Here is a 12,223-nt window from a genome sequence, read left to right as displayed (position 1 = left end):
ATTTATAGAAAAATGCGAAGAAGGAATTGGGGAAAAGAATATTGAAGGAGGAAAGACCTTTTTTAAAAGGAAGGTTAAGATTATAATAACACTTTTTGTGGGGCTAGGCAAGAGGAATGTAGAGTGTGTTCTGTACTAATCCTATCATACCAGGCAGTGAATTTGTTTTAAGGAAAGAACAAGCTAACTATGAAGCCTTGATTTGCAACTTTTGAAGTCAACATGAATTTTCTCTTCCCATTGCTGACCTAAATCTTTGGTCAGCCCAGATGTTGTCACCTTATTTAATAATACACTAGCTTGTAGACAATATGAAGCCTTATATATCTCTTATTTCTAATATATAGGCAAATTTCCTGGCTGCTTTACAACCTGAAGGTTATTAAGTCCTAGATAAAATCGTAGAATTAATTCAAGCAAAACTGAGGCATGCTTGGAAAAAAATAAACAGAGATTACTCTATTAGCAATGAGAGTAATATTATTTGTGCAGTTATGTATATTATGATGTTGTTTAGTAACAAAACAGCTTTTTTATTTAAGTGGAGTTGGTATACAATACTATATTAGTTATATTAGTTTTGGATTATTTGAATACAGTGACTTGACATTTTTATACCTTATAAGTAATTGCCCCCTTAATTCTAGAAGTTATCTGTCCCCATGCAAACTTATCAAAATATTATCGACTATATTTCCCTTCACCTTTTTTGTCCGTTCCCCCACCCCTCCTCTGTTTCAATGAGTCTGTTTTTGTTCTGTATTTTTAGATTCCACATACAAGTGAAAGCATGTGATGTTTGTCTTTCTCTGTCTGACTTATATCACTTAGCATAATGCCCTCTAGGTCCATCTATATAGTTGCAAATGGCAGGATTTCATTCTTTTTTGTTGTTGAGTAATATTCCACTGTCTATATGGACCACATCCTCTTTATTCATTTGCGTGTCGATGGATACCTATGTTGTATCCATATCTTGACTATTGTAAATAATGTTGCAATGAACATCGGAGTGCGCATCTTTTCAAATTGTTTTCGTTTTCTTTTGATAAATACCCAAAAGTGGAATTGCTGGAATATATCACATGGAAGATATAGTTTTAGTATTTTGAGAAATCTCCATGCTGTTTTCTATAACGGCTGCACCAGCAGCCATTTGCAGTCCCACCAGCAGTGCACAAGTGTTCCCTTTTCTCTACATCCTCGCCAACATGTGTCATCTGTTGACTTTTTGATAATAGCCATTTTGACTGATGTGAAGTAGCATCTCATTGTTGTTTTGACATGCATTTCCCTGATGATTAGTGATGTTGAGCATCTTTTTATATGTCTGTTGGCCGTCTGTACATCTTCTTTGGAGAAATGTCTGTTCATGTCCTCTGACAACTTTTTAATTGGATTGTTTATTTTTATTGTTATTACTATTGAGTTGTATGCGTTTCTTATATATTTTGGATATAAATTTTTTATCAGTTATTATATCATTTGTGAATATAGTCTCCCATTCAAGAGGTTGTCTCTTTGTTTAGTCAATGGTTTCCTTCACTGTGCAAAAGCCTTTTAGTTTGATAAAGTCCAATTTGTTTATTTTTGCTTTTATTTCCCTAGCTTGAGGGGACATACAGAAGAATATATGACTTAGACTGATGTCACATAGTTTACTACCTATGTTTTCTTTTAGGAGTTTTATGGTTTCAGGCCTTACATTTAAATCTTTAATCCATTTCGAGTTTATTTTTGTATATGTTGTAAGAGAGTGATCCAATTTCATTTTTTTTTTGTATATATCTGTCTTTTTCCAGAACCACCTGTTGAAGAGACTGTTGTTACTCTGTTATATATTCTTACTTTCTTCATTGTGGATTAATTGACCAGATGAGCAAGGATTTATTTCTGGAATCTCTATTCTGTTCCATTGATCATTGTGTCTATTTTTGTTTCAGTACTCTACTGTTTTGATTATTAGATCTTCGTGATGTAGTTTAAGATGGGTGTAAATGTAAGTTGGGGTTTTTTTGGTGAATTTTATGAGTTTTAAAGAGTTGCAAAAGATATCTCTTATTAAGCACTTATTGTATAATGCAATTAATTCTCAGAAAAATCCAAAGTGTTACTGTCCTGATTAATTGTTGAGAAAACCACAAGATAGAGAGACTGAACAGCTTGTCCAAAGTTCCATAGCTAATAAGTGGGGCTGGACTTGAACGCAGACTTTCAGGGCCCATGATTTTGACTACTTGACATTTGGCCTCTCTTCCATTCACTATACCTAATATTACTAAAACTATTATTGTAAAGAATTGGGGTAACCCTTTTCCAAAATAACAAAATACCATTGCATTATCCTGTGCAGAATTTACATAGAACCCTTAAACTATTTGCAACACTGATAAACATAATAAAACACATGATTGTTTTTCTTATAATATTTCTTTCTGCCCGGTGTGTTGTCTGCTCACACTGATATTAAGGAAGATGCCAAAAAGTAGGAGACAGAGAATAAATCAGTGGAGACAAGGGAGAACTGCAGAAACACAAACTTAAAAATGTATGCTTTTTTTAGTCTACCAGAGAAAAATAATATTAATTTTAAATAGATAAAAGTAAAAAAAAAAAAAAAATAGCACCAATTGTGTGCTGCATACTTCTTATGTAAAACTCACTTAAATTCTCCTAATAACCCTGTGATGTAAGTATTATTACCCTTTTTAAATGTTCGTGACCTGAAGTGAACCAATTCAGAAACAGAATTCAAACCCAAGTCTTCTCTTGACAAGTCCTTTGCTCTATCTTCTACTGCTCTGCTACTATATGGCTATGAAATGCAATGACGAGCTCCAGTTTGGCAGTCAGTCTAAATTTTTGCTTTCCACATAATGACATTTCTGCACACTAGCTGTGTAATCTAGAGCAAATTAGTTAACCTCTCTGCAGCCTGATTATTTTATTTGTAAAATGAGAATGATGATGACACATAAAAACTTGTTGTGATGACTAATGAGCTGATACACACAAAGTGCATAGAAGAATGTCTGCTGGGCACATTGTTATGGCTCAATAAAATCATGAAAATAAAATTGTTCTTGTTTTTATTATTATGAGCCATTTCTACAGTAGTGTACTTGGAGCAAAGAGAATATGTGCACTTTCCTCACTTCTATTTGACATTGTACTAGAGGTCTTAGCCAGTGCCATAAAGCAAGAGAAAACAAGTCATTCAGATTAGAGAGGAAGAAGTATTCACAGATGATATGTTAGTGAATGTTGAAAATCCTATAGAATTGACAGAAAAGTAAATAGAAGTGTCATAATCACAGTATAGCATAATCACAGATTCAATGTCAATACGTAAAGATCAATTATATTTTTTTACAATAGTGAAAAAATTTTTAAGAAAATATTAGTTATAATATCTTCAAAAATGTGAAATAGTCAGGAGTAAAATTAACAATATCTATGGACACTTTGTACACTGTAAACTACAAAATATTGCAAAGAAAAATTCAATAGAACAAAATAAATGGAGAGAGATACTATGTACTTGGATCAGAGAATTCAATATTGTTAAGGAGTTAGTTCTCCCAAAATTGATGAATGCAATCTCAATCAAAATCTAAACAGATTTTTACAAAGAAGCTGAGGAGCTTATGTTAAAATTTATATGGAAATGCAAAGAACCTAGAAGAGCTAAAACAATATTAGGACAAAAAAAATAGAATGGTTTACATTACATGAACTCAAGACTTATTATAAAGCTATACTAATGAAGACAGTGTGGTAGAGGTAGGAGGATAGACATATGGATCTATAAAAAGAATTAAGAATCCAGAAATAGGCTTACATATATATAGTCAATTGGTTTTCAACTAATATGTTAAGACAGTTCACTGAAGGAAATGGTAGTTTTTTCCCCCAAGAAATGCTGTTAGAATAATTACATGTCTTTATGGAAAAAATAAACTTTCATCCTTACTTCACACCATACTAAGAAGTTAGCCTAAAATGAATCAAAGGAGAAAACTTTTTTGATATTAGGGCAGAAAAAGACTTTTTAGAAAAGGTAATATCGTTTAAAAATTAATAAATTGTTCTTTATAAAAATGTAAAACTTCTACAGTTCCAAAGACACCATCAAGAAATGAAAAGGTAAGCTATATACTATTGAAAATGTTCACAATCCATGTGTTGGGTACAGAATTTGTATATGGAACATATAAAAAATCTTACAATACAATAATGAGAAGACAGGAGCTTAGTGAAAATAAGGTAAAAAAACCTAAATAATTCACCAAAGAAGATATACAAAAGGCTATTAAACACATGAAAACATGTTCAATATAGTCATCAAAGATTTTCATATTAAAATGAAAATGAGATACTCCTACAAATTAAAATGACAATTTGATGGCAATAATTAAAAAGATTGACTATATCAAGTGTTAGAAAGGATATAGAACAACTAGAACTCTTATGTATTCACAGTAGGAATGTAAAAGGGTGCAATTGTTTGGAAAAACACTGCAGTTTGTCACAAAGTTAAACATACATTTACTGTGTGATCCAGCAATTCCACGCTTAGATATTTTCCCAAGATAATTAAATATATATATTCATAAAAATGTGTTTGTGAGTGTTCATAGCAACTATTTAAAATAGTCCCGCATTGGAAACCATACAGGTGTTTATCATGATCATATATTCATACAATATAGGCACGAGAGTCTTTAAGGACGATAGAAATGTTGTATGTATTGATTGTGGTAGTGGGTACATGAGTGTTTACATTTGTAAAAATTCTTTGATCTGTACTATTTAAATGGTTGCACTTTGTTGTATATAAATTATACCACAATAAAGTTAATTTAAAAAATAAAACATACTGTAAAATTCATTAATTCTCTTGTCAAAGTACTGTTACTAGTTTGTAAGAGCAGTTACAAGTATGTGTACATACTTATTTTATTATAAAACAAGGAACCATAAATTAGTAGGGGAGGAAAAAATAAAACAACAAAATTGTTGTGGGCAACTGGCCAGCTATTTGAAAGAATATCAAGGTTTAGCCTTATCTTACTCCACACAACAAAATAAATTCCAAGAGCAGCAGAGTGAAATGTATGTATAACAATTTTTTTGAACAGAAGAAAATGCAGATAATTATCTGATCCTCTAAATGTAGAGGACTTTTAACCTTGAAATCAATGGAAAATCATAAACAAGGAGATCAAACATTTAAATATCTTAAAAATGACAGTTGTTTCACAAGCAAAATTTAATATTAAATTTTTAAAAACCTGCAAAATATTACCAAAAGTTTAACATATAACTTATAAAAAAAAATAACAGATAAAGTACTCTTAGAAATAGCTAAGTAAAACACGAGATCCCTTTCCATAAATGAACAAAGGATATGTACTCCCAAAGCAAATGAATTTTAAAAAATGAATGTGAGCAAAAATGAAATACTTTTGGTCCATCAAATTAGCAAACATTGTAAAGATAATAGTAATATTAGTGAAGTTACAGCAAATTCTGCAATTTTGTATATCACAGGTGGTAATGTAAATTTTAAACTTTGGAAAAATTGAAAACATCTAAATAATATCAAGGGAATAGTTATATCAATTATGACACCTCACACTAAGAAATATTATATAGAAAGTACATATATGTGTTTTATATTATTAAATACACATGTGCAAAATATATAATTATAATTATTAAAATATTTTACATGAAGATTTTTAATTACAGAAGAATAATGTTAAAACAAAATTATATTACACATTATGTGTGATCTCATCTGTGGAAAGGGAAAAATGCAGAGTTAAATGAATAAAAGAAAGATGCCCGTATGTTAAAATTATGGATTACGGATTTTTTCCTTTGCTTCTTTCAAATTTTTTATTATGGGCAGATAAACAAGAAAATAAATTTAAACTTCCCTTAAACCTTTACCATATAGATTGAGTTAGGTCAGTGGTTATCAACTTAGGGCAATATTGTTCCCAGGTATATTTGGTAGTGTCTGGAGACATTTTTAATTGTCATAACTCAAGAAAACAGTGTTACAGGCATCTGGTGTGTAGAAACCATGGATTCTGCCTCACGTTCAACAATGCACAGGCTAGCCCCATGTTACAAAGAATTATATGGCTCAAAACATCAGTGGGGTTGAGGATGAGAAACCCTGAGTTAAGTGATTGATCTACATGCTCTCAAAACATCCTGCACTTACCCTTGTAAAACTTATTATGTTGTTTATAGTTACTATTCACAAGCATGTCCCACCTATAAGACTTTGAGTAAATAAAGGACTCTTAGCTAAGTGATGCCTGGCACATAGTAGGAGCTCACTCTGTGTTTTACTCATGCAACTTGCCCAACTACATTTTACTGAGACTACTCCAGATATGAGACTCTGTGCTAGACAGAGATGAACAAGATTTTTAAAAACTCCCTATCCTCATAAATTTCAATTGTTATTGAGAAGACAGATACTGAATAAGTAAAAATGTAAATAAGCAAGAGCATTACAGACTGTGGTAAATCTTATAATGGAAATAAAACAGGTAAGGAGATAAAGAGGCTACTTTAGATAGGATGGCAAGGGAAATTCTTTTAATGTAGATAATAACTGAAGGATGAGGATGAATTAGCTATACAAAGACTATACAAAGACTGGAGAAGAATATTCTGGTCAGGAAAAAGAGCAAGTGCTCTTGACAAATGTATGTTTTACAGATGAATTAATAGTATACATTGGTTAATAATATTTTGATGACAATTTACTTTGCAATCTACATTATTTTTTTGATATTTTCCTTTAATGTGCCATTCCCCACTTAGCAAACAAGTAAGAATATAAAATTCAAAATGCATTCTCCTTCTTTAAGAAATTGGGTTATGTAGCTGTCATTTTTATACATAAATTCATAACCAGGCAAGCATTCCTTGGCAGTCCTATTAAATTGCATACATATGAGTTATGAATGGGTTTGTTTACTAGGGCCAAAAATCACATGTATCCCCAGGGCTAAGAAATTTTCAAGGAGTCTCTGCCAACTCCACAAAATTATAGTCTTACATGAAGCATATGCGGAGTCGAAAGGAATTATCTTATCATTCCTGTGTTTTTTTTTCTAGCATATAGTAAAAACAATTGCTGCTAGAGCAGAGAAAAAAGAGAATTGATAAAAATAACATTCGTACCTCACAGATCTTTTTTATTCTGCTCAGAAGGTTAGAGAACTATATTCAAAATAAAAATGTGGAGGTAATATTGAGAAGTTGGATAAATAAAAGAATTCAGAGTCTTGTAAATGAGAGACATACTAGGTAACAGCTGTTTCTCTACCTGCTGTGATTGGTTACATGTAAGTGGTTCAACTGGACATGGATGCCTGGTCAACAGAGCTCTTTCCCTGTGACATATTAGCTTCCCAGAACAGACGAGAAACAAAGAGAAACTCTATGGGCACCACATATGCCAACATTATATAATTTCAGAGAAGAGCTCGAAGGAAAATTGGAGATAAGAAATAGGATCTCTCCCAGATATTACTCTCTAGTTCTAAAATTCAAGATGGAGGCAGGTTGATGAGCTATATATTGGTGTATTGCCTGTCTAAAAAAAGTGTAAAAGAGCTACTTTTTAGCCAAATCCATCTATCCAGCTTTCCCACTTGAGTGCAGACTCCTGTACAGATAGAATTTCAAGAGGGCCTCCCTGCCCTACCCCACCCAAAAGAAAACCCTGATAATGTTTTTGAAAATCTGCCTATTTACTAAAAAACAAAACAGCAACAATGAAAAAACACTATCAGAACTTAAGTTCTTTAGATGAAAGCACTGATCTTTTTTTACATGAAAATAACCCTAGCAAATGAGTTTTGGATCTTTTCTTGAAAGCAACTTTCAATAACATGACAGAGAACGTGAAGGTACTGAGCATGTAAGATAGTAGGAAAGTACAGAAAAGACACCAAATGGTGAACCCTAATCACAAGTAAATTTTCCCTACCTCGAAATTTTCTTTGTGGCAAGTTTTGTCTCTAGATGTTGGTTTATGTTTCTGGCTATCGGCAAACGAGATATATGAGCTGGAAAGATTCAGTGCATACACAGAAAACTTCTAAATGACAGTGGCTTAAAGAACAAGTTAACTGTCTTTTATACAATAAAAACTTCATACTCAAGTTGCTATAGTGGCTTTTCAGAATCATCAAGAACCAAGCCATTTACAGGTTTATGACCAGTCGTTGCAGTTATATGAATTTTTTTATAAACCAAAATGTCTACAAGAGCTCCAGTCGTTTTATCTGCATTCTAAGCAGCAGGAAGAGGAAAATAATAATTTAAGGGGAATCTCAGAAGTTCAACACATTACTGTTTACAACTTTATGAGCAGCACTTAGTCAAATATGCCACCTAAATACACAGGAAAAGAACTGTGTCTTTTTGCTAGCTGTGTCTTTAATCAGTATACTGTTACTGAGAAGGAAAGGGAATTTGGATGTTGGAAAAGGCAACTAGCAGATGCCACCACTTTAGAGAATATGAAAATCCTTAAGCTACAAAACACTTCTAAATTTCAGATAAAATATAATAAATGTATTCTTAATACTCATTTCTGAGACTTCCGTTTCCATCCAAGATAAAGTAGCAGGAACTGGATATGCCCCGCCACCCAAAGCAACTAAAGAAATAATCAGACAAAATATACAAAACCCATGGCTCTCAAGGACATTAAGCATGAAAGACAGCAATCCCTGAGAGGCAGAGTAGAAATGAGGTGAGCTTATGATTGCCCCAACTTACTGCTCTGAGTTTGTAGTTCATAACACTGTGAGGAGAACCCATGGCCAAACCTGGTAAACACGCTGGATTGAGGAGATAAATGAATTAGTAGACCAAGACAGCTAGATTTTGCAGGCCATATTTTTGCAGAAGCAAGAATTAAACCCTGAACAGATGAGGAGCACCCCCCCACACCGCCCCCACACCCACCCCTTCCTTGTCTTTCACAGTGGCACTAATCTCTGCAGTTCTCTCAGACAGCATTGCTTCCGGTTTGCCCTCTTCGCCGAGGGTGAGTGGCAGTTTCAGGGACTTCCACTTGACTCTTATTAGCATTATGGTCCTAACTTTGCAAGTCTTAGGTCAAATGCTCTATTTGTGCCCAATATATATATTCCAATTACACATTCAGGACCAAGAAAATTACCACAGGATGGATCCGTGGACTTACTGGATCCACTGTAAGATGAATTTGAGCCAGGTCTCTGTTTAGCAACTAGCCTGCATAAATTTCATCCCTGATACTCAAAAAGTCTGACTATTCTTTTTTTTTTTTTTCCCCCCAGTGGACAGTTAGCCTGGGGGGGAAAAAAAATCAGTTTCTCTTTGGAGAAAGATTGGAAAAATATACGCTTGTGATGACATTGCAGGGTATTTCCTCAAGGGCAAACATCCTCTGCCTCCGTCAGTTGACTCTGGGTCTGTGACTTGCTTAGCTCTGGAAAGTGAATGAGAAGTTGCGATTTCCTATTAAAATAGCTGACATCGGCAAAGGTACTTACCATCTCATTTTTAAAAATTGTATTTATTGTTGTTCTATAAATCAGTTAGCACCCTAGTTCACTGTCCCACTTTGATCCTAGAAAATTATGATCTAATAGCCATCACCCTAGATCCACATGGATCAAGGAGCCCTGATCGTCATTCTACTATTTCTGTCCATTACTAGCGTGATCAAAGATTTATTGTTAAAATGAGGGCACGTTTGAAAGTGATATCTGGCACTGTTAATTATTATACCAGGAAAACAGGCAAAAACTATGCTGGGCAAACTGTGACGTATGTTGACTTACTCATCATGATATTTAGATTCATCTTGCCTCTGAAGACTTAGTGCTGCCACCTGGCTTCTGCCATTTCTTAATCCCTTCATCTTCCTGAATTCCAAGGATCACAATTTCAATGCAGCATCTCATCGTCAGCTCCAGCCTATATAAGACAGCAATCATTAAGCTTCTCAAAGATATGAGTGTCTCCTTCATAGGCATATTTTGTTGCCTTTAGAAGGGGAGCATTCTTTAGGACCACTCATGAGCTATTAGATGGTGGGTCCTCAGGTATTACACAGTATGTTCATTCTAACATTCCCAAATCTTTGAGACCTCTGAACCTTTTCCTAATGTTATGCCAAGGAAATTCTTGCATCTCCATTTCATTTACTGTAAGGTATTGCTGTAGCAAAACTTCAAAAAGCTATTCCAGTAGATTAGGAGGACTGGGTTCAGGTGTCTTTACCAAAATATTGAATCCCAAGTCATAGACGAGCATCCCCATACTCATGAATTATCCCCTACCTATCCTTGCATTTCATAGTCCTCCCCAGTCCAACGCTCTAAATATCTGATCCCTCACATGTTCCTCTGGTTTGTGTGTGTGTGTGTGTGTGTGTGTAATAGATATAGATATAAATATAGATATAGATTTAGATATATACATACACCACATTATTCAATTCCCTTGACATGTAAGCTGTTTTGCCTAGAACAGACTACTTCTTCATTCAACCAATGCTGAAATATGACCCTAGTTTTCAGTCTGGGGGTAAAGAGTGGTGTGTTTGTGTGTGTGTGTGTGCGCACGCAAATAATTGGTACCATTTTATCAAATACCTTCTATAGCTAAGGCCATTGCATTATCTCCAGGTACAAGAAGGCCTCTCTCCCTAGTAAGTGGAAGGGTCTGCTTTTGCTAGGTTAGAAGAATTTAAGCATTACAGAACTCTTAGGCTTACCTATATAAATACCCCAATTCCAGAACTCAGGACACCATTTTTTTCTATCAGAATCCTGTCAAGTTTGCACAATTAGTCTCTCCTTTGCAGCTAGAACCTAATTTTCATCACAGTCTACCTTGTACCTGCAGGAGTTGAGTGTTTTCTTATAAAGTACTCTAGAAATGTATCAGTCAAGGCCTGAGTATTTTGTTTCCCTTAGTATAAAGTCATGCTGATAAATGACTGCCATGTCTACTTGAGGAAAATTTACAGTATAAATTGTGGCCCAGTTGCAGGGTTCTTTCTGAAGAGACCTACTCTCCTCCTCAGTCAAAGGGCTTTGAGTTTGTGAACTAACGTAGGTCTGCAGCTAGATGAGAGGTGTTGACTCTTCATTATGGTGACTCAAGTCAGCTTTCTGGACATGAGACCTGTATTTTTCCCCCTGTGTTATAAGGATCATAGAATATTTTAGTAAAATGTCTATTTATTTCATTTCTGTGGCTAGTGGCCAAACCTTTTGATTATTCCTTCATCTGCGATGCTTATGTGTCCTCATTATCTCTAGTACATAAGTGCTGCCACTTGGCTTTGCTATGTTGAGATCCTAGTATCCCCACTCAAATTAGAGGATCCATGGCAATGGCAGCATCTCATACCATCCTGCCTGGCATATGGATGAATAGGCTCACAGACCTTTTCTAAGATACTGATGATGCTCTCTCTAATGCATCGCTTACTGCCCTAGTTAAGGAAGTGACCTCTGAGGCATCCAGGATGATAGAATGAGGCTGGGCCACAGGGGTTAGTGTACAGGTCGCTTATGATAAATGCATTGTAACATCCTCATCCTCTGAAACCTTTAAATTCCTTCCTCTGCATTATGCAGGGGAAAGTTCTGCATCTCTATCTCATTGAATACAGGCCACCATTTACCCAAGTTCTGTCAACCAACCACTCACTTATCGGAACTACTCACTTCCAGATGTGCAAGATAACACATTACATCTATAATCCCTGGAAAGGGTACCCTGTTTTCAATTTATTTAACTGAATCCATTTATATAACAGAGACACTGCATCGCTAAGAATTGGTTAAACAGATCTTGAAAGACTGAAAAGGCACAAAAAGGAAAACATTGAGATAACACAGAAATAATAGCACAGAAAAAAAACTGCCATTCCAAGAGCTGGGGGAACAAGGTAGAGGTTGGGCTTATTAAAACCTGGACACTTGGAGAGCCTCCATGTAGTAGGTAGGAACTGAGGTCTCTGAGCAGTGTGGGAAGATTATCTTTCTGAAGGGGTGATGTTGACAGGCACTTAACTCAAAATGGAAAAGTGCTAGTTGCTTCTCCTCTCCAGGCTTTCAGTCTCCCTCTAGTGTTCTTTTTTGGAAACTAACAGTGAGCCAGCTGCTAGGCCGGAAGC

This window comes from Rousettus aegyptiacus, unplaced genomic scaffold (genome assembly GCF_014176215.1).
Source record: "Rousettus aegyptiacus isolate mRouAeg1 unplaced genomic scaffold, mRouAeg1.p scaffold_m13_p_2, whole genome shotgun sequence".
Classification (NCBI taxonomy): Eukaryota; Metazoa; Chordata; class Mammalia; order Chiroptera; family Pteropodidae; genus Rousettus; species Rousettus aegyptiacus.
The sequence above is the reverse complement of the archived record's forward strand: the minus strand, read 5'-3'. Positions refer to the sequence as shown.